Source organism: Protopterus annectens, chromosome 13.part0 (genome assembly GCF_019279795.1).
Source record: "Protopterus annectens isolate FY-2018-M chromosome 13.part0, PAN1.0, whole genome shotgun sequence".
NCBI classification, from domain to species: domain Eukaryota; kingdom Metazoa; phylum Chordata; order Ceratodontiformes; family Protopteridae; genus Protopterus; species Protopterus annectens.
The window spans coordinates 856471800-856494238 of NC_056747.1; the positions used below are offsets into that span (position 1 = coordinate 856471800).

The 22439-nt window shown below is 41.7% G+C and overlaps 1 protein-coding gene across 6 annotated transcripts in view; it reads right to left on the reverse strand.

Moving 5' to 3' along the window:
* The window catches only part of ACACA (acetyl-CoA carboxylase alpha), a 2143878-nt gene that overhangs the window by 21485 nt on the left and 2099954 nt on the right, over window positions 1-22439 (reverse strand). The gene's annotated exons all lie outside the window — the stretch shown is intronic.

Genomic DNA, 22439 nt, shown 5'->3' on the forward strand with positions numbered 1-22439 from the left:
GCACAACTGTGTTAGTTTACAGCCTGTTTAGAATGCACACATTATTTATTTACTACTGTTTCACATTTGATTATTTTGTACATATTTATTGACAGGCACTAGTCAAAATTACTAGTTACATGGTTGCTATTACTATCTCTTTATCATACTGTCTATGACTTATCCATGGACACCACTGTTAAGAGTTTGCAAAGTACTGTGCTAGCATTACTTAGTCATATTTACTGTTAACTTCTCTGGTTAACAAAGGAAAATAACATAACCCTAAGAGAACTATCCATCCATCCACAACTCCTTTATCCCACTTTTGCACATGGAGTCGGAGTGTCACTTCAACAGTGACAATCTTCTACAGCCAAGGTTTTCACCTCCGGGTGGCTAGCCCAGCCGTGGTAGTTCATCTGTACCATACACTCGCGTATAGACTTAAACCAAGAGCCAATTTAGAGTGTCCAATCCACCTACTGCATGTCTTTGGAATGTGGGAGGAAACCCACGTGACCACAGGGAGGACATTCAGCTTCCCTCCTAACCCTGAGGAGAACTTGTCAGTGTAAAAAAAAAAAAAAAAAAAGGCTTTTAAATCTAATCTGCCACTCCCTGTCATACTATGACCCAAGACTACTTCCCAGTCTACCAATATGTACTTACAAAACAGTGGTCAGCAAATCCCCATACATTCAGACTTCAGGGAATATACATCTGTGACTGTCCTCTTTCAGGACATATGGGCCCACTAATCAAGTTTTCTGTGAAACATGATCCCAACAAGTTGCATTCCATCATAGCAAACCTGCAACCAAGTCCATCTAAAAGCTCTTCCTTCTTTTTATCTTGTCACCTTGGTGGGGGGAGGTGGAGACATAAATTACCTGTAGTGGCTTTACTCTCTATAAATGTTCAGAGAGCAGTGTGGCAGACACAAGGTCATGAATGTGTTATAGGGGAAACAGGTGTTCCTGTGCTGCAAGTATAGGTACACTCATGTATATGTTGTATTCTGCTGTACATCCAGCCTTCCTGGAGAATTATACAGCAGACCAAGGAAGCCCTGTGGCAGTGTGGATGGGACCTTTCTGTCCACTCTGCCTCTCAATGACAAATATTGCATTCATCAGCTATTTTCTCAGCTAGTGGCATCAGGTCAGGAGGCAAGTCTGCCAGTCCGAATAGGATTCTTAGACATCATGGAAAAGCATATGCAGGCAGCTGAATGCCATAAACTGCTAGGGGAATAAGATAAATACATAACATAATTTAAAAGAGTGAACTGCTTTCTATTACTGATTACTCAATCTTCATAATGTTGGTGTTCTCAGAAGCTTGCTTTTCCAGATGATTTGTTACGGGTTTAAACCCTCAATAGTTTCTGAGTGCAGTTTTTTCTCCATAATCCCGTATGCTCCAAATGCACTGAGACATCCAAACTTGGGTCCTACAGAGCATGAACTTTGTGTATGTCACTCTGACCTGTTTTTCTTCTGACAAAGCAAGCAAGAAAGAAAAAAAAAACACTGATGGCAGTGCCTGTGACTTCCATTCTTCCATTCACTCAACAAAAATGATGTGCAACAATCCTGATCTCTTTCCTCATGTGGTCTCTGTCAAACTTGAACCACCTTCACAGCAAGGTTAACATCAGACACTCAATCCACATGTCCCAAGGAAAAGGAAAGCAATCCCCAGAATGCATTATCTCTTTAAACTTTCACTACTGATCCTCCAAATAAAGATAGTTCTTGCAGTAAGGTAGTTAGTATCACAAACAATGAAAGTAGTGTTAAAAGGCAAAGGGACAGTTTTCCAACTTAAAACAATATGGAGTTACACTGTGGCTACAGTGATGGTATCCCAGTATTAACTGCAAACCTGTCAGTGTAAGGAAGTACTGTGACCTATCAGTTCACATGGAAGTTGCAGCTGCCATGCCTTACTTATTAATCTAATGACCTAAAATCAAAAATGAATTCAGCTCATTACCAGGCCAACTGGGGAAGGTGTGGAGTATACCATAAGATTTTATCCTTGTCTGAGAGGGTGGTGCTTTGTGTTAACATGTGAACCACCATTGCTATGACCAGAGGTGGAGTTGGGAAGTACAACAGCATAAGAAATGGGACAGGAGTTGGTACCAACTTTGTGATAAATGTACAACATGTAACTATGTTAGAAAGATTATTTTGTATCCTGTAGAGTAGAAACAGAAAAGTATTCCGTGATGTCTACACTTAACAAGTGATCATAATTATTAGCTTTATCCCACAGGTGGTTCATTTTGGAAGGGATATGGCAAGTCAGGGTGCACTGAAGAAGGCGAGGGAGAAGTGACAGTGGCCTACTCAAAGCAAGGACATGCAGCCTGATAAAACAGATGTCAAAAAATCCCATAATGCAATAACACAAACATGGATAACTACATTATAATCAGCTTAGCACAGATTATCATCACTAAAAGTTAGGCTGTTACTCAAAATCATCAGCAGTATAACAAACATAGGCAAATTATGACATGCTGAACTCTGCCCTTGTTTGCTCAGATCAAGTGTGCACGTGTTGCACATCTGGCAATTCCAGCCCAGACATGAATGGATTCTTCGAGGCAAAGGTTACTAACAAGTCTTCTTTTCTAAAAAAAATATCTCCTCCTTTATTTCAGTTTTCAAACACTGGCGGTACACTAGCTGTCATCTCTGGGGTATTGGACATGCTGCTCTTCCACACTGGGAAATGGAAAACATCACAGAACAAAGTAAGTAAACTCAATACTTCACCCATCTATATGTCCTTTCATCCATCTATACTGAAAATCACTTGACCTGGTGAGGATTAGAGATAAATCCAATAGTGACAGATAGATAGATAGATAGATAGATAGATAGATAGATAGATAGATAGATAGACGCATACATACATACATAGATGGATGTATACAACATGGGGAAGAATATATGAATTAAATGGAGCCCCTGGAATGATACACATTTTAATGATTTGTATTACATTAAACTGCATAACCAACAAAAGAAAAAGTGATAGCAGCAACAGTTTTGAATTTTAAAGCATTCAAACTGCCCATGCAAATCTAAGACATGATATGTACACACAAGACAAATGATTCTGCACATACAGTAAAGGAATTATTATGTGAAATTCAGTCATTTTTCAAAAATTCTTCAACTGTAGCCCAAAAAGAAGCTAATGGTGGGAGGACATCCAAGGTGCCAATGTAAAGATGATGTTTTACCCATGAAGCAGCAGACACCTTCACTTTCCCTTTGGCACAGTATACTGGTATCATCATTTGAAAGCATCTCTACATAGGGGTCCTTCCAAGACATCACCATATATGAGCTTATCATCTTCCACAGCTTAGTAATAATCTTCCTGTCTAAGGTCCTCATACACCAGTACAGATAAACGTGGAGGTCATCATACACCACTACAGGTAAACGTGGGAGAAAGGGACATTTTCCCTGACAGAAACTTCTGATGCTTTAAAAAAAAGTGGGCAAAACAAAACCACACCCCAAAGTAACTGATAAACTTTCTATACCTCATCTCATAGTTCACTCAAATTATAGCATTCAGTGAAAATATATTATGGAAAACCTGGTGCTAAGTCACAACATCTCCAATATTTGTAAGAAGTCTGATGTAATATTTTGTTTATTCTTTAATGGATGTGAGAAGCAAAGTGTAAAATTTTCCAAACAAAAATCTAACTGCAGGGGAGGAATTTGAAAATTTGGTGAGATGCTTTAATAAATCACTCATGCCACCCCCCAGGGTTTTGCCAGCAAACTAACACTGGGGGAGGCAGGTCTATTGTGTCTGCATAAGCATTTCTCTGCACTTCATTACCTAATTTATTATTTCAGGTGGATGCAGATACAATCTATTCTGCATTATTTTTCACTAAGACGTGGTGACTGAAATCCTTTCCTCCTCATGCATAATCATTTAAAGAGTACACTCCTTAAATAATTCAAAGTTCATCTCACTGACACTACTGATTGAGAATTTGAGTCAAAAAACTGAAAACTACACCTTTGAGCATCAATATGAAATTGTATTCAGTTTATAAAGAAATATTTCTGTGTGCAAATCTGCATCTATCATCTTGAATATTTTATGGATATTGCTATCAGGAATGTTGCTTTTCTTCATGTTTGGGCAATCCCATTTCTGCATACTATCTAGACTGACTACCTCACAATGAAGACCTAACAATGTCTGCGGTGTAGGACTTAAAGATGCAGCAAAGAGCCTATGATAACATCATTCTATCTGTCGATGCAGAAACAGTGTAATTACTTAGCTAAGCTTCAGCAGCACTACTGAATAAGAAGATCTGGGTGATAAAAGCAGAAAAGGTGCATACAGCTGCCAAAAAAGGTGCAAGACCCTACTAGCATCAGACAGTTCCTGCTTTGCTGAGTAATAAATTCTGTTTCCATTTCATTTTCTGCAGCAATGATAAAAGTCTTTCAGTATCTGTTACAGCTTTTGATACACAGTCACAGATATGATAAAATCAAGTGTCAGGACAGTATAAAAGTGTCATTGTCAGTTGATTGTATCCATTTGACATAATACACCTATCAAGTCCCTTATGAGTAAAGCCTTCTGCTAAAGATTACTGAAAACCATATGTGTTAAGTAGTTCAGACTCATAATAACTGATGTCTTGTAAGCCTATTATCTCTCCTGTTCCAGTATTTCCTTCATGCAGTTCATTAATAAACTGTTTTGTTAATAGATTCCTTGAAAGCAGGTATTGCCATTTACTGTCATATGTATTTGTCACTTCATTTGGTGATTAAACAGAAAGTCTGATAATTAAAGCATTCATAAAATTATTTCTAATTGGAAGCTATTTATAATGTTTATAATTTTCAGATATTATATTTATATTCCCAAATTACCTAATGAGCCACATTTAAGTACAGAAAGAATGACTACAAAAGATGATGTAAACAACTTTTTTTATGTTTTTATGTTTAATCCTTAGGGCATAATTTTGATTCAGTTTGTACTGGGTCTGGAACTTTAAACAAGGTTTTAAGAGATTAATAGCTTGCACTGGTTACTCTAAAAGTAAGTTAAGATACCATAAAATACAGAAATATGCAGAAATATAAGTGCACCCATATTGTCCTTAAAATGTAACCATTCTTGAATGGATGCATTAACATATAAGGCATGGTGTTATAAATATTTTTTTCTAGAAACATTATAGCATTTATCTGGAAAAGATAATTATATGGTACCTAGTACAGCTGCACTTCTTTGAGAGCTCTCTGAGCAGCTCCTTACTGTACAAAGTCCTTCTTGTCAAAAGATGGCATCTGTTGAAACATTTTACAAAACTGTCCTCTTTAGGAGGGCTGCTGCAGTCTTTAGTCATCGAAGCCTTTTTGACTGATGAAGGTACACTCATTAGTGGATGAGTAAGGTTCTTCCTCCTTGAGTTCATTCTTAGTCTGTCTGACAGAAGGGACAATGAATAAACTGTGGTAAAATTCTGAACTGCAAACAAATCATGGAAAGCAGGCCTCTGAGAAAAAATCCTCAGTAAAAATACCAGGTCAAAGTAAGAGAAAGCCCTTATGGGCTGGCAAAAGCAAAGTATGCCTGCTGAATGTGATGACATCAAAAATCGGAACTACTGTAGGCATTTAAGTAACCAACCTATCTTCTTCTAGTTGCTTTCAGTCTGCAAATCTTACTATATGAATGAATTCCAAGCAAATGTAAGTAAAGAGAGCGAGTCTCAAACCAGTGAGGTTTCCTGTGCTAAAATTCTTGCAATCTTCTTCTGTTAGACTACTTACCTACAAAACCATCCATCCCATCCATAAAATGTATGTACAACAAAAAATATGAATGATAGCTCCCTAATTTTAATACCAAAAACTCACTCAACCAGTTGATAGCTCTTGCTATTAGGGGAGATAATTTTCTAAACCTGGTCTTCATTAACATAGCACCGATTTGTTCTGCACCTAAAGTTTTCCCCTCCACGATCAGATCTGATCACCATAAGCCTAGCTTTGTGGCACAAAGGGATGGAGACCCGAGTATAACCCAGGCAACCAAGGGTTTGTTCAGTAGCCCAAGCACTGGAAGAGCCAGGCAGGGGAGGTGAAGGAGTGAAGTGATGTGTTTCGCTGGCCTCTCTCAGAGGGTGGGGATGATTGTGCACTCTCAGGGGCACACAGAAGTAATGCCTCTTCCCTGGTTCAGACTAGGGAGACCATCACTTGTCCATCAGGATGGGCAAGATTGCTTGGAGTGGCCATCCTTTAAGGAAGTGAGGGGACTTCCTCTGAAGTCGACTCATTGCATGTCCCTGCTTGGTGCTTCATTAAGTGCATTCAGGTGATAGGTCCAAAAAAAAATTCAAACAACCCTAATGGCCACCAAAAAATGGCCCCTTTTAGTCAACCTTCACCATGTTGGTGCACAGCAAATAAGTCAAAAAGCTGTGTGTGTGTGTGTGGGGGGGGGGGGGGGTGATGATTGACAGGTTGTATGGGCAAAAACAGCAAAACAACCTGACCATCACTATCACCTTTTCCTAGAAAACCCAACCTAAGACTGCACTTAACCTTGTTATCATCAGAGGTTATTCCAAGGTAAATCTCCTAGCACTCTCAGGTAATCTAAACAAATTGAAAAGCTCCCCTACCTCTTGAATCCCCCAAAGAAAGCAGCCATCTGCACCACCACCATCAAGACCCACATTGCTTCCTGCATCAAATCTTCTGTCCCCCAATCTGGCAAAATTGTGATGGTAAATTTAAGAACAAGCCCCAGTGGTAGAACCCTAGTATAAATCAACTTTGCAATAAAAGGAAAACACTTCTTTTACTAAGGAATAAACTCAAATGTCCTACTTCTCTAAGTTATCTCAAAAAGGTCTATATACATCTCAAATGCAAGTCTCAACTTGTAAAGCCAGTTTTGAGCTAAATATCACCATCTCCTCTGAGGAGAATGATAAGGTAATTATTCATCTGTGTAAGTAATTTCAGAAGTAAAACTCAACAAAGTATGGCCTGATTTAAAATGGCACCACCTATTCCAACCCTGAGGACATAGCCAGATTCTAACTGACAAATTTATTTCAAACTTCTCTCTCCACTCTCATCTCCTTATACCTATAAAAAGTCTTAAATGTCCCCTCCACCACAAAAAGACACTGTCTTTATGGGTTCCGGCAACATAGCAGGGTGTCTCCAAGTTAATACTAAATATAGCGTCTCACAGATTCCCTTGTATAAGTATTCAGTCTTAGTCTCTCCACTGAATTCATGTCTAAGGCAAGCAGAGAAGCCATAATGGTACCAATACAGAAGTGGGCCTAGCACTGACCCTGGGAACTACAGACCGATTAGGATCACCATCACTGTTTATAAAGTAAGACAAAAGTACCACCATGGATCTTGTAAATAAAAATATAGTCCGCTTACACTCCTTCAACCCAACCAATCTGGCTTTGCGAATGGGTCCTATACTAAATTTAAATATGGTGAATTTCTTTGAAATGGTAACTGAAGCACTGGATAATTCACAGATGGTACACAATGTATACCGCATACAGTACAGTTGTGTACACTTACCATAAATGTAGATGTTCAAGTGTATTCACTGTTGCAGTCCTCACATATGGGTTATCTGGCTCCCGGTAGCCTTCAGTCAGCCCGAATACCAGAGTCCTTGGTATATGACGTTGGCCGCCGCCGGTTGTAAAACTGATGTCAGAACGTCAGGTATAAAGGGAGGCAACCAATGCCATTTCCTCAGTTTTTCTTGCCTTAATTGTCAGGAGCCCCCAAAAGAAGGCTAACCCAGGAAGGTAGCACCCTGGACACATGTCATACAAAAAATAAAAATATATATAGTCTGTGCCATAGGAAAAAAGGGGGAATGGAGGGTGGGAAACCAGGACTGCAACAGTGAATACACTCGAACATCTACATTTACAGTAAGTGTACACAACTGTATTATGTTCTTCGTGTTTCACTGTTGCAGTCCTCACATATGGGTTGATTCCTAAAGCCCAGGAAAAAGACAAAGGGGGTGGAAGTATCACAGACTAAGGGTTGGTAAGAAGGCCCTGCAAAACTGCAGAGGCAAAACCAGCCCTGGATTTAGAAAACAAAGGTAGATTGTAATTCTTTGTGAAAGTATGAACAGAAGACCAAGTAGATGCCTCTAAAATGTCCTTAGTAGGCACACCTCTCAGAAAGGCTGAAGAGGTAGAGGCTGCTTTATTAGAATGGGTTCTAATCTCCTGAGGAGGAACCTTCCCATGCTGCAGGTAACAAAAGTGAATACAATGAGCAATCCATTTGGAGATGGTTTGTTTTGAAATAGCTTTACCCTGAGCCCCAGGAGCAAAACTAACCAACAACTGTTCAGAGTTTCGAAAGGATTTAGTCCTGTCTAAGTAAAAATCTTAGCTGTCTATGCACATCAAGAGAGTGCAGAATCCTTTCCCCTTTATTTTGGGGATTGTTGAAAAATGTAGGCAGGTGAATAGACTGGTTAAGGGTTAAACTGGAAACTACCTTAGGCATAAAGGAGGGATTAGTTCTCAGAGAAACCTGATATGAGTGAAAAATAATGAAAGGTTCTATTGCCATGAAGGCTTGTAGCTCAGATACCCATCTAGCTGAAGTAATAGCTATAAGGAAAGCAGTCTTCCAGGATAGAAACTTCAAATCTGCAGAAGCAGCTGGTTCAAAGGGAGGCAGAGTTTTTCCAGGACAAAATTAAGATCCCAAGCAGGAGTAGGAGCTCTTCTGGGAGGTCTAAGATTACTAGCTCCCTTCGGGAACTGTTTCATGAAGGGGTGAGAAAAAATGGGATGCTCAAAAGAACAATGAGCCGAAATTGCTGAAGCGTGAATTTTCACTGAAGAAAAGGAAAGTCCACCATTAAGCAAGCCTACTAGGTAATCAAGAATGAGGGAAAGAGAAGGATGAGAAGACTCTTCTCCTTTAGCCTGCATCCAAAAGCAAAATCTCTGCCATTTATCTACATAGGATTTTCTTGTGCTAGGCCTCCTGGCCTCATGAAGAACTTCAACCACCTCTTTGGAAAGATTTAAAGTATTAGCCAGGCAGTTAAATGCAGAGTTTGAAGATGAGGATGAATGAACTTTCCCCCTCCCTGAACCAACAGATCTGGTACCAGGGGAAGATGCCAAGGCTGAGCCTGTGAAAGGCTGCGAAGGAGGGGATACCAATGCTGCCTGGGCCAATCTGTTATCAGAATAGCCTTTGGTTTTTCGTCCCTTATCTTTAGCAGCACTCTAGGAAGAAAAGGCAGAGGACGGAATGCATAAACTGAGAGATGTGTCCATGGGAAGGACAATGCGTCCACCCTCTAAACGTTGTTGTGAAACTCCCTGGTGCAGAAGGTTGGAAGGAGATGATTGGTGTGAGAGGAGAAAAGATCCACTTGTGGGGTGCCCCAATGATGAGTGATGCGATGGAAAATGCCCTGGTTCAGTTGCCACTCGTGAGGATCCAGAACATGTCTGCTCAAATGATCCGCCAAGGAGATTAGCCTCCCTGGAAGATACTGGGCTATTAGATGTAAGCCCATGGATGCTGCTATGGACCATAGTCTCATGCTTTGTCTGCACAAGGGGTAAGAGTGAGTCCCCCCTTGCTTGTTGATGTACCACATGATTGTGGTATTGTTTGTCCTGATCAGCAGAGTACCAGGGTAGAGTAGGTCTTTGAAAGCCAGCAAGGCCTGCTGCACTGCCATCAATTCTTTTAAGTTTATGTGCAGATGAATCTGCTGGGTGCTCCAAGTGCCCTGTATGCCCCTGCCCTCCAGATGAGCCCCCCCATGCAACATCTGAAGCGTCTGTGGTGAGAGTCTGGCTGGCAGATGGTGGGCGAAAAGGCAGACCCTTGTTCTGAGAACAGGCTGTCGCCCACCAGAGGAACTTCATTTGTAGACAGGGAATCAGGGGAAGAATCAAGTCCAAGTCCTGTGTGTGGTGACACCAAAGAATCTTGAGGTACCATTGAAGTTTTCTCATATGCAGCCTTGCATATGGGATCATCAAAATACATGAAGCTATGAACCCCAGTGCTTGCAGGAATTGCCTTGCAGAGAGCTGCGTTATGCTTGCCAAGTTCATGAAGTAAGCCAAAAGATCTTCTTGCTTCTGTTGAGGGAGGAATACCATCTGGGTGGCTGTATTCAGACTCGCTCCCAGGAAAACAATCTCCCGTGTAGGAACTAACTTTGACTTCTTTTCATTGAGAGTGTAACCCAAAGAGGTGAGAATGTTCTTCACGAAATCCAAATCCTTTTCTAGTTGTTCTGGGGAGTTTGCTTGAATGAGACAGTCGTCCAGGTAAGGATAAATCTGAATGTTTCTCTGCCTGCAAAAAGCAATGGTTGGAGCCAGGCACTTCGTAAAAAAAAAGGGAGCAGTAGATAAGCCAAAGGGCAATGCAGAGAATTGAAAGCGTTGCTCCCAGCCCTGAAGCGAAGGAACTGCCTGCAACTTTCCCTTATTGGGATGTGCAGATAAGCCTCTTTGAGATCCAAAGTTACCAGCCATGAATCCTTGCCCAGCATGGGTAGTAACTGTTGAAGGGTGAGCATTTTGAATTTGGGAATCACCAGAAAAGTGTTTAGAATAGACAGATTCAGAATAGGGCACCAGGTGCCCCCTTTCTTGGGTACCAGAAAAAGTCTTGAATAAAAACCTAGGCCTGCCTGATTTGCAGGAACTGGCTCTATAGCCCCCATAGTCAGTAGAGAAGAAATTTGAGTTTCTACCGCTGCCCTGAGAGTTCTGGGTATGTCTGGATACCCTTGCAAAACAGGGAAGGTGTGAAAGTAAAACTTGTAACCTTGGTTTACTATACTGAGCACCCATTTGTCATCTGTGATGGTAGACCATACCTCTACGAACCTGGATAACCTTCCCCCCAAAGGAAACCCAAGGCCCGCAGAGGTAGGCGCAAGAAGGCCAGAGTCATTGAGAATGTTTGCTTTGTAAAGCTGGCTTAGAACTCCCCGATTTAGCAGTAGAAGAATGCCATTGTTTAGCCCTTTGAGGGGAAGAAGCCTGCCCTCTGGAAGATCTGAAACCCCTAGGCCTAGAGCAATCCTGCTTGCCAAGATCAGGGAAAGACCAATTCTTGGAAGGATAATGCCTACTAAACCGAGGAGGTTGAACTTGAAGGAAATCTTTTGCAGCTTGCATAGATTTTGCCTTATCCTCTAACTTCTTCAGTACCTCCTCAGCCTTATTACCAAAAAGATTGTCCTTGTGCAAAGGAACATCCAGCAATTTAGATTTAACAGGTTCAGAAAGAGGCTGCACCCTGAGCCAAGCATGCCTTCTAATTACCGAACTAGTGGATGCTGCTCTGCAGGAAGCCTCCAAAGTGTCAAAACCACAATGAAGTGAACGCGTATTAACTAAAGTGGCAGAATTCAGTAAGTCTTGTACATCTTTGTTCCCCGTCATGGAAGGAATATCTCCATGTTTAGCCTTAATAGCCTCCAAAGTATGCTGTTGAGACTTAAGCATGTGGAAAAGACAATTCACGGATCTAATGGCAAGAGTTGCAGAGGTATAGACTTTTTTACCCCACCTGTCAAAGGCCCTAGACAACTTATCAGAAGGCACAGGGTTTTTAGCAATAGTAGCCTTAACACCCTTGGTGCCTTGAGAAATAATTTCTGGATCAGCAGTAGGGTTTTCAAAAAGGAATTGATGAGATTCAGGAGCCCTATAATGCCTATTCAGTTTTCTGGGGGCAGGAGGAACAGAATTAGGAGTTAAAGAATTTTCCATGAAAACATCATCCACAACTTCCAAAACTAGAGGTATAGCCCGAGGCTTATGCTGTGGCAAATCCAAAAATTCCCTGATTCTTTTCTTAGACTGTGGAAAATCCTGATATTACCATTTAAAATGCTCTCTAAGAGTATTCAAGGTATCCCCAAAGGAAAAATCTTCTGGAGGGGAGGTAGAAGGGATAGAGTCCTCAGCATCAGAATCCTCAAAGCCAGAAAAAAGTTGAGAATTTCCTTCTTCACCAGCAGACATACTGGAAATCTCAGAATCTGAGACAGGCAAAACATCAGGAGATAATTCCCTAGCCCTCTTTGAAGGGGGGGGGGATGAGAGCCCCTAATCAGGGAAAGAAGATCACCAGCCATCTTTACCAATTGGGACTGAGGCACAGGAGTGGAGGTCAATGCCTGCTTGTGAGTAGGTTTGCGGCTGGAAGTTTTACTAGCAATCTGGAGGGACTCGGGAGGCCTAGCAACTGCAGAAGTCTGAACTAAAGTAGTTGGTCTGGTTCTGGTTTCATGTCATAAAGAAGAGGCGTCAGAAGCCGGTGTCTGCAAAGCGGCTCCCGACCCATCTGAGGCGGTGACAGGTGGAGGGTCCGAAGATGAAATAGCAGCCTGTGGCATGGAGGATTCCGTAAAGGTCTCTGCAGAGGCGTGCATCTGAAAATCTGCGGACTGCAGGGGCTGCAAAAGCAGCTCACTGACTATCGCTGTGCTGATGACCAATTTCACTGGTGCGTGTCAGTAGATTTAACCCTAGGCCTGTCGCGGTCCTTGTCTTTGCATTTCCTAGGTATATCTGAAGTCAGGAGACCAGAAGACGCCATACTGACGAACTTAGGCCAGACTCCGAAATGCTTATACAAAATCTTAGCTCTACGGCATATGGTACGCGGGTTAAAGGAAGCACAGAGATCGCAGTTAGGGACATCGTGCTCAAGGCCCAAACAAGTTATACAATAGGAATGGAAATCACGGTGCGGAATCTGTTTTCCACAGGCAAGACAGTTATTAACTTTATCTGACATTCGTTAAAGCAAGAAAAGAGGATCCCCAATGGGGTACTTATCTGAAGGTGTCTTCAACTTGGTAATCGGAAAGCAAAACGAAGGTAAACGGCTGACCATTTGTGCGAATTGCATCTGCTTTGGGCTCCACGGCAAGAAAGACTGAGGAAACGGTGTCGGCTGCCTCCCTTTATACCTGACATTCTGACATCAGTTTTACAACCGGCGGCAGCCAATGTCATATACCAAGAACTCTGGTATTTGGGCCAAATGAGGGCTAACGGGAGCCGAATAACCCATACGTGAGGACTGCAACAGTGAAACATGAAGAACATCTGGACCTGGATGAGGCCTTTGATACTATTCCAAATTCTATTATTATTGATAAGATTACCTGCTTAAATATTAACTTGCAAGTAACCCACCAGATATTTAACTGGCATCCCAGACAGAACACATTCAGTTAGGTTTAGTGACATATCCTCCTCTAAAAGGCTTTTCACCAGTAGGGTCCCACACGTTTCCATATTAGGTCCATTCCTCTTTGGCATATAATTTACTGATATCCAAGTGGAAGTCAAGTGTCTGTGAGTCATAAAGCTTGCAGGTGGCTGCAAACTCAGCATGGTCATTAACTCTTCATCAGATACCTATATCTTACAAAAGGGACTTGCCCACACTAATTCTAAGTGTCAAGACCTTGGACTCAAGTTAAACACACACAAAAAATGCAGTATTGTATTCTTTGTAAAGAATGAACACCCCAGCATCTGCTCCACAGAGAATATCTCCTTCAAAGCTGAAAGCAACATTACAGATCTCAGCACATTCATGGACAATAAACTCTCATTTGAGAACCATTCAGCAGCTGTCTTATTGAAATGCTTTAACCTTGCCCAGATAATTAATCAACACATATCTTTCAGACCAAATAAAGTTACTCTTCCCTAATCTGACCCATAATAGAATATAATGATCTCTTGGGCAAACAGTTTCCAAAAAAAGGTGTGCTGAGGTGATTTATTCTTCAAGTGTAGACTTAAGATTGTTTATGTGGACAGAAAGCACTCCAAACCTCATTTGTGCTACTTCCCCTTACGCCCGCACCAGTAAGCACATAGAAAGAATAGTTGTGTAAAATCTTACCATAACCATAGATGTCCTTCTCTTCTATATGTTGCAGTATTCATAACATGAGGGAGTCAGTTGTCCTGAATGTCCAGCCAGTATACAAAACTCTAAAGTTACTGTTAGATAAGTACGACGTCACACACACGACCACGTCCAACATCGGCCATAAAGTGACGTTGGGTATAAAGCAGATGTCGGCATGTACCATCTTCAGAACTGAGTGCCCCAGGAAGAACACCAGCCTGAGATAAACTGAAAAACTATCCGGAAATCAAGCAACCATCGGGGAAGGATGGAGGGATAGAATACTACATATAAAAGAGAAGGACATCTATGGTTATGTTAAGATTTTACACAACAATTCTATATCCTTCTATTCATATGTTGCAGTATTCATAACATGAGGGAGTATACCAAAGCTCATGCAGAAGAAAGAGTGGGAGGAGGGGCAGTAACACTCTCTATAAATCCCTGAAGAATAGCCCTGGGAAAACCAGCTTTAGATCTAGATATATCATCCAACCTGTAATGTTTTGTGAAAGTATGGACAGAAGACCAAGTAGCTGTTTCTAGGACAGAGGAAGTATCCAGACCTCTGAAAAAAGCACCTGAAAAAGACGCAGATTGAGTAGAATGATCCTTAACTAGAGATGCAAGCTTATTTCCATGAAACACATAACAAAAGGAAATGGCCTTAGAGATCCAAAAGGAGATTGTCTGCTTGGAAACAGGACTGTCCAGAGCCTTGGGATGATAAGAAATGAAGATGTGATCAGATTTCCTGATAAACTTGGTTTTATCCAAATAAAATCTGAGTTGTCTATGCAGATCCAATGTGTGTAAAATCCTCTCACTAGAAGATTGTGGAGAGGGAAAGAAGGTAGGGAAATTAAAGGATTGGTTAAGTAACAACTCATTCACCACCATGGGCATAAAGGAGGGATTAGTGCACAGGGAAACCCTATCCTTGTGGAAAACAGTGAAGGGAGAGGAAGCCTTAAGGACCAGAAGTTCTGAAACCCTTCTGGTTGAGGTGATAGCCAAAAGAAGCACCATCTTCCAAGTACAAAGTTGGAGAGTAGAGGAAACTGCTGGTTCAAAGGGAGGCAATGTAAGTTTTTCTAAAACAAAAGTTGGATACCAAGGAGGAGGAACTGTTTTCCTTGGTAGTCTGATGTGAAGGACACCTTTCAAGAAAAGTTTGACTTCCAATATTGAAGCCAAAGGAGGGGTCAAAGGCAGACAGGCAGAAATGGCTGAGAGATGAGCTTTTACCGAAGAGTATGATAACCCAGTCTTCAGTAATTCACACAGATAAGACAAAACCACCGGAATATCCACAGACAATGGTTGTAGGTTTTGAGAAAGGCACCAGATGGAAAACCTCTTCCATTTGGAAACATAGAATTTCCTAGTATTGGGTTCTCTGGCCTCCTGCAGAACTTGCAGCACGTCCTCAGAAAATAGATGTCTGAAAGGGATCAAAACCCAATCACCCACAGTGTCAGATGAAGGGTTGACATTTGTGGATGTATTAGGGATCCCTTATCCTATGTGAGTAGGTCAACCTTGTAAGGTAACCTGAGATTATTGCCCTTGGCTAAATGAAGAAGAAGGAATAACTAATGCTGTCCTGGTCAAAAGGGAGTCACCAGCAAGATTTGTGGTTGGTCCTGTTGTATCTTTAACAGAACTTTCTGCAGAAGGGGGAAGGGGGAAATTCATAGAGAAACATCCCCTTCCAAGAGAAAGATAGGGCATCTACCTTCTATGCCAGAAGATCAGGCACTCTGGCACAAAATTTTGGAAGTTGTCTGTTCATAGTGGAGGCAAAGAGATCTACATGAGGAGTACCTCCACCGGCGGATAATGTCCAAAAACACATCCCTGTGATACATCCATTCATGGGATTGAGTCATGGACCTGCTCAATGTGTCTGCCACAACAGTCTAACTAGAAGGAATGTAAATTGCCTGAAGGGTTAGCCGATACTGATTTGCGAACTCCCAAGCCTTGACAGCCAACCTGCACAGGAAATATGACGTGGTCCCCCCTGTTTGCTGACATAACAAAGAACTGCAGTGTTGTCTGTGAACCACTTTAGGGTACCTGGAAGGGAAAAAGGTTGAAAGGTTTGCAGGGCAAAAATGAGAGCTCTTCATCTCCTTTATGTTTATATGTTCCTTCATTTGGGAAGGAGACCACATGTCTTGAACCACCAATAGAGGCAAAGGTTAGCCCACATCCCATGTCTGTGAATAACTCCTAGAATGGAAGGGGACATTGGAGGGGAAAGCCCTGGATTCAAGGTAACCTTTTGAATCCACCACTCCAATTCTTTTTTCAAGCAGGGAAGGACAGGAATCACAAAATCTAGTGGATGAGCATGTTGCATCCAGGCTGACCTGAGATGCCACTGGAGTTTTCTCATGTGAAGGTAGAGGTAACATGGGAATAGTGAATGCCATGAAGCCCAGCAGACTGAGGAACTCCCTGTCAGTCAGGGATTGAAGTGGAATGACAGCCTGAAAGAAAGTGATTAGAGAGATGACTTTCTGAGGAGGTAAGGAAGGCAACATCTTGTCTGTCTGTATTCTGCATCCCAGGAAGACAGGGTCTTGTGATGGAACAAGAAAGGATTTTTGGAAATTTACAGTGAATCCTAGTATTTCCAGAACAGATACTGTGAAATGAAGGTTCTCTAAAAGAATGTCTGGAGAAGGAGGTCATCCAGGTATGGAAACATCTGAATACCCCTGAGCCTGCAAAAGGCAATAACAGGAGCTATGCATATTGTGAAGACCCTTGGTGCCATAGACAAACCAAAAGGCAAGGTAGAAAATTGAAAATGTGAGGAAGCAATAGCAAAGCTCAGAAATTTCCTGTAAAGAGGATGAATAGGGATGTGAAGATAAGCATCCTTGATGTCCAGGGACACCATAAAGGCCGGTGGAAGAAAGAGAGGAAAGCACTGTGTTTAAGGAAAGCATGAGAAAGGTGGGGACCTTTAAAAAGGTGTTTAGATGTGACAGATCTAGAATGGGTCTCCAAGGACCATCTTTTTTGGGAAACAGGAACATTCTTAAATAGAATCCTTTCCCTATTTGGGAAGGTGGAACTTCTTGAATGGTTCCCTGAGAAATCAAGGTGTGAATCACCTGAGGAAAGAATACTAACTGGTATTTTGGGGGTTGAGGAATACCCCTGAAGGAAGAAAGAGTCTTCCACACCATGAAATATCCTCTGAGGATAACAGAAAGAACCCAGGAGTCTTGAGTGATCTGTTTCCAACCAGGGAGAGACAGGGAAGGACATAAGGATAGTGAGATCTGGCTGCAGAGAGGTTGGTAGTCACAGACTACCTGGCTTGCTTGGAAAGGGCTGTTCTTAGCTGGAGGAGTAGTAGAAGTAGTCTTGGAAGGCTAAGGTTTTCTGACACCTCTTTTACTCTTAGGAGGAGGAGGTCTGGATAGCTTCCTAACAAAGGCAGTTTTAGAAAGATAGTTTCTTTGAAATTTTGGAACTGGTGACACAAAAATATGTTTAAGGTCCTAGAGCTCCTTGCCCTTTTCTTGCAAGGACTTAAAAAGTTCTGCAGCTGCAGATCCAAACAAGGCCTTGGAATCTAATGGAGCATCCACAATTTTAGCTTTGATATTGTCTGCTAGTGGCTGCAGTCTCAGCCAAGAGTACTACCTAAGGACAAAGCCTGACGCAGCAGTTCTGGCAGATGCTTCCACTGCATCATAGCTGCATTTAATGGAATGACTTGTTACGTGAGCACAGGAACCCAAAATGGAAGAAAGCTGAGATTTGGTGTCCGAGTCTGGAAGCTCAAAATGAGCTTGGTGGCTTGAGAAAGGAGGGCTAAGGTATATTTAGTCATATGCATCTGGTAGTTTATGGCCGTAAAGGCAAGTGTAGCTGAAGTATACAGTATACACTCCCCCCAATCTTTTCATAACTTTGCTCTCCTTATCTGAGGGGAGAAGGGAAGTTGAAGGCAAAAGCTTAGACGGCTTACTTGCAGCCACTGAGACAGTAGCTGGATCTGCTGAAGGGCATTTAAACAAAAACTTGCAGTCTTCTGGCACTTTGTAAAACCTGTCTGACCTTTTAGAAGCAGGAGGTTGTGAATCTGGACACTCAGACGCAGAGGAGAAAGTATACAAGAAAGCTGGTAGTACTGGAGGCACTGCAGATGGGGAAGGGGACTCCATCTGTAACCGATCATTTTTTTTTTTTGTATCTCAGGAACCTGAGAGCAATCCCACTTGAAAAATGCTCTCATCTTCACAATGGTCTCACCAAAGGTAATATCCTCCCCAGGAGATTCTGTACAATTACATTCCTTCTCTGGGGAAGCACACCCCAATGGAGAAGACATCTGGGCACAATATACCAGAGACTCATCTCCAGAAGAATCATCTTCAACTGAGGAATCCTCAGTCCTAATTCTTTTCTGAGGAGAAACTGGAGAAACAGAAGGAGAAAGGAGAGAGACCCTGTAGATTGCCTAAGGGCCATAAAAGCATTAAACAGCCCTTGCGAAAAGGCTTGCAATCATCAGAATGTTCCTGAGAAGGAGAGGAATGCTTAGTTTTCTGCTTTTTCTTAAGTGGAACATCCATACGGTGGAAAGATGAGGGACTCAATGTAGGTCTACATTTGACAATGGTGCTAGGAATATCTTTATGTACAGGTATTTGTGGAATTTCATGAGGACTTCAGAGACTATGAGCCTGGGTTCCCCCATGTCCCTTGCGATGTCTGCATTACCCTGGGATGCGTCAGCAGGATCCTTTGCAGCCTCCACAACGGTACCCCCGAAAGAATCACCGGCTACCTCAGAACAGGTCTCCAGGCCGTCAGCCTTGGGAGAGACGTCCGGAATCAGAAGAGGAGCAGCAGAGACCTCAGGGCTAGATTTCTTGGCCTTTTTAAGAACAGGCTCCCATGAAGGGCCCAATGTACCTTCCATGGTATTGCGTGCTAAATGCTTAAGCCGTTGGTTCTCTAAATACAAATTGAGAGAAGTGACATGACTGTGCAGGGTCTTGGGAACAAAAGCTTTGCAAACAGCACAGGAGGTATGGTCGTGGTTATGGTCTAGGCAAAGAAGGCATAGATCGTGGGAATCCTTATGTGGAATTTGCTTTCCACACTGACACTTGCCCTTCCTAGATGACATGTAACCTTAGCAAAACAACAGTAACACAAAAGATTTTAGAAAAAAACCCAATGGGGCACTTATCTGACTTGGAATCTGCACTTCAACATTGAACAAATGACTGGAGATAGCATTCAGACTGGTGGCAGAAAAGTTCTGAGGATGGTACATGCCAACATCTGCTTTATACCCGTCACTTTATGGCCGACACTGGATGGGGTCCTATGTGCAATGTTGCACATACCTAAAAGTAGCTTTAGACTTTTGAATACTGGTCGGATGTTCAGGACAGCCTGCACCACTCCCTCATGTTATGAATACTGCAACATACGAACAGAAGGACATCCATGGAGTTGCACTTTCTAAATGTTTCTATAGCCAGCTTGGTTAAAATAGGCATTCTTAAACAAAGCAGCAATTGCCTCATGTTTACTGACAACCACATACTACTTAAACAAACTGACACAGTGTGTTAGAGATGTAGCTATGTTATGTCACTGGAGGCAAAGCTCTCACACAAAGCCACAACAAACAAGAGACAATTTGTCAGTGCCACACAAAACCAAACTAATCGAATCACACTCAGCTCAGACTTAACACATAGAACTATATATGACAGCACTGCTGGGTAGACAACTGTAGCTTAGAGAGACTGGGAGAAGGAAGTATGTAGGTCCAGGATCCCCTGGGGGAATGGTCCTTACAAAGCCTGTCCTAGACCAGCAGAAGGAACCTAGTTTATAGTGCTATGTAAAGGTATCCACAGAGGACTAAGTTGCTACTTCTAGAATCCAACCCTTTCCAAAAAACCACAAAAGCCACAAAGGGCCTGGTAGAATGAGCCTTGACCCTGCTTGGAATAGTTTTATTGGGTATGAGTAACAAAAGGTAATAGCATAAGGCAACATTTCTTCTTACATCCACAAGAAATGAACAACTAATCAGAAGTTCTTAAAGATTTTGTTTTAGTTGTCTGTGGAGATCCAAGGTATGAAGTAACCTTTCTCTCTCATTTTAGGTTCTGAAGAGAAGACAGTGAGATGGATAGATTAGTTTAAAGTAAACTCAGATACACTGTAGGGATAAAAGAAGACTTAGTTCTCAAAGAAACCCTATCTTTGTGAAAGATGAGATGAGATTTTGACCCACCATAAGAGCTTACAACTCAGATCCTCTTATTCCACAGGTCAGAACAACAATTAAGGCTGTTTTCCAAGTCAAGAGCCTCAAGTCAGCCTGATGAACTGGTTCAAATGGAGTAAGAGTTAATTCTTCTAAAACAACATTATGATCCCAAGGAGGAGCCACCTGTTCTTTGGAAGGCTTCTGGTGCAACACCCCTTTGAAAAAAACATTTTGACATTAGACTGCATTAAAAGAAAGGAATTTATGGGCAGACATGCTAAGGTAGCCAACTAATGAACCTTGACTGAGGAGTAAGTGAGACTGTAGGATGGTCAGGGCAGACACTTAACTTATAGTATAGTGGTACAACACAACAGCTCACACAAAGGCTCAGCTCAGAAAGTTGTTTTATTACAACTTTGTGCATTCGGAGCTTCTGAGCCTTATTGTGAGCTGTTGTGAGTTGCTGTACCACTATTTCTTAAGTGGAGTCTGCTTCCGGACCATTTTGCTTGGTTTGCTGGTTATTCTGCCTTTTTCGTGTTTCGGAGGTTTGAGACTGTAGGATAGTAACTCAAATCAAATAATGTAAAACAAGAGAAACACAAGCTCTGGATGAGTGCTGGTTCTTCTCTTGGCACCAACTAGAAAACCATTTCCATTTATTAATGCATGATTTCCTAGTAGCAGATTTTCTTGCCTCCATTAACACCTGCTGCATATCCTCAGAAAAAAAATCTGCAGTTATTTGGGATTGGGCTGTATCAAACATTTCTGGTCTTGTGTGAGTAAATCCAGTTTGCGAGATAGCTTGTGGTAATTGCCACTCACCATTCTCAGAAGACAGGAGAAATGAAAGTTATGTACTTAACATAATGACAGATCCATGTTGTCTGATTTTCGTCCAGTTCAACATACGGGTTGTCCGGAACAGATGGGATCTGACCTCAGCACTAATTTCGAAGCTTCCATGGTTCCAGGATTCCGATACTTCCTCTACCTATAATTCCCTGAACTCCACCCTAGTACCACAGATTGAGTTTGCTGCTTACAGTATCAATGAGACATAAATATGGCAATATTATATATATATATTATATATATATATATATATTGTTGTTGGTGTGGGTGGCCTAATGGTTAAGGTGTTTGCCTTACAAACACAAGGTACAGGGTTTGAGTCTCACAAGGGATAATTGGCTAAGCTTAAAATGGCTCGCAAGGGCAGTTAGCTTAGTAAGAATCTATGAATCTATGAATATATATATATATATATATATATATATATATATATATATATATATATATATATATATATATATACATATATATACAGGAGAAAGAAAAACAGTCAGACAGGCCTGTCTACAGACAGGGTACAAAGATACCACCAGTTGGTCATCTTGAAGCCTTATGTATCAATTTGGTATGGAGGCAGGGAGGTTGAACTAGATGAAAATAAACAACTGAGATCTATAGTTATAGTAAGTACATAACTTCTGTATCCAGTGTTATCTATTTTCATCTGATTCAACATATGGGAAAGATTCCCAAGCTGTCTTTCTGGGTGGTATTAAGGAAGGACATTCCTGAGGATGGCAGAGCCAAGGGAAGAGTGAGATCTGGACTGTACAGCCAGTTTATAGTGAGACACAAAGGTATGGACTGTGGGCCAGGCTACTGCTGCACAAATGTCATCGATAGGAAGTCTGCTTGAAAACACTGTTGAGGTAGCTGCTGCTCTCATTGAATGAGCTCTTGGTTTGGATTGAAGAGGCAAACCCTTAGTGTTGTACACAAAGGAGATACAGTCTGAAAACCATCATGACTGTAACTTTGGCAACAGCTTTACCAAGTTTTGGTTTTGAAAAAGCAATAATAAATAACTGATCAGACTTTCTGAATTGTCTTGCTCAATGAAGACAGATCTAAGTAGGTGATGAACATCTACCCTGTGCAAGATGTACTTCCTTTTGTTTAAGAATCTGGGTTAAAACAATGGTAAATGTATACACTGATTCAAGTTAGTGCCACCTTTGGGAAAAGGGATGCGCTGTTTCTCAAATAAATCCTGTCTTTATGGACAATCAAACTGTGGTTTGCATGAGAGTGCCTGTAACTCTGAAATCTGTCTGGCTAACGTGATAGCTACTAGA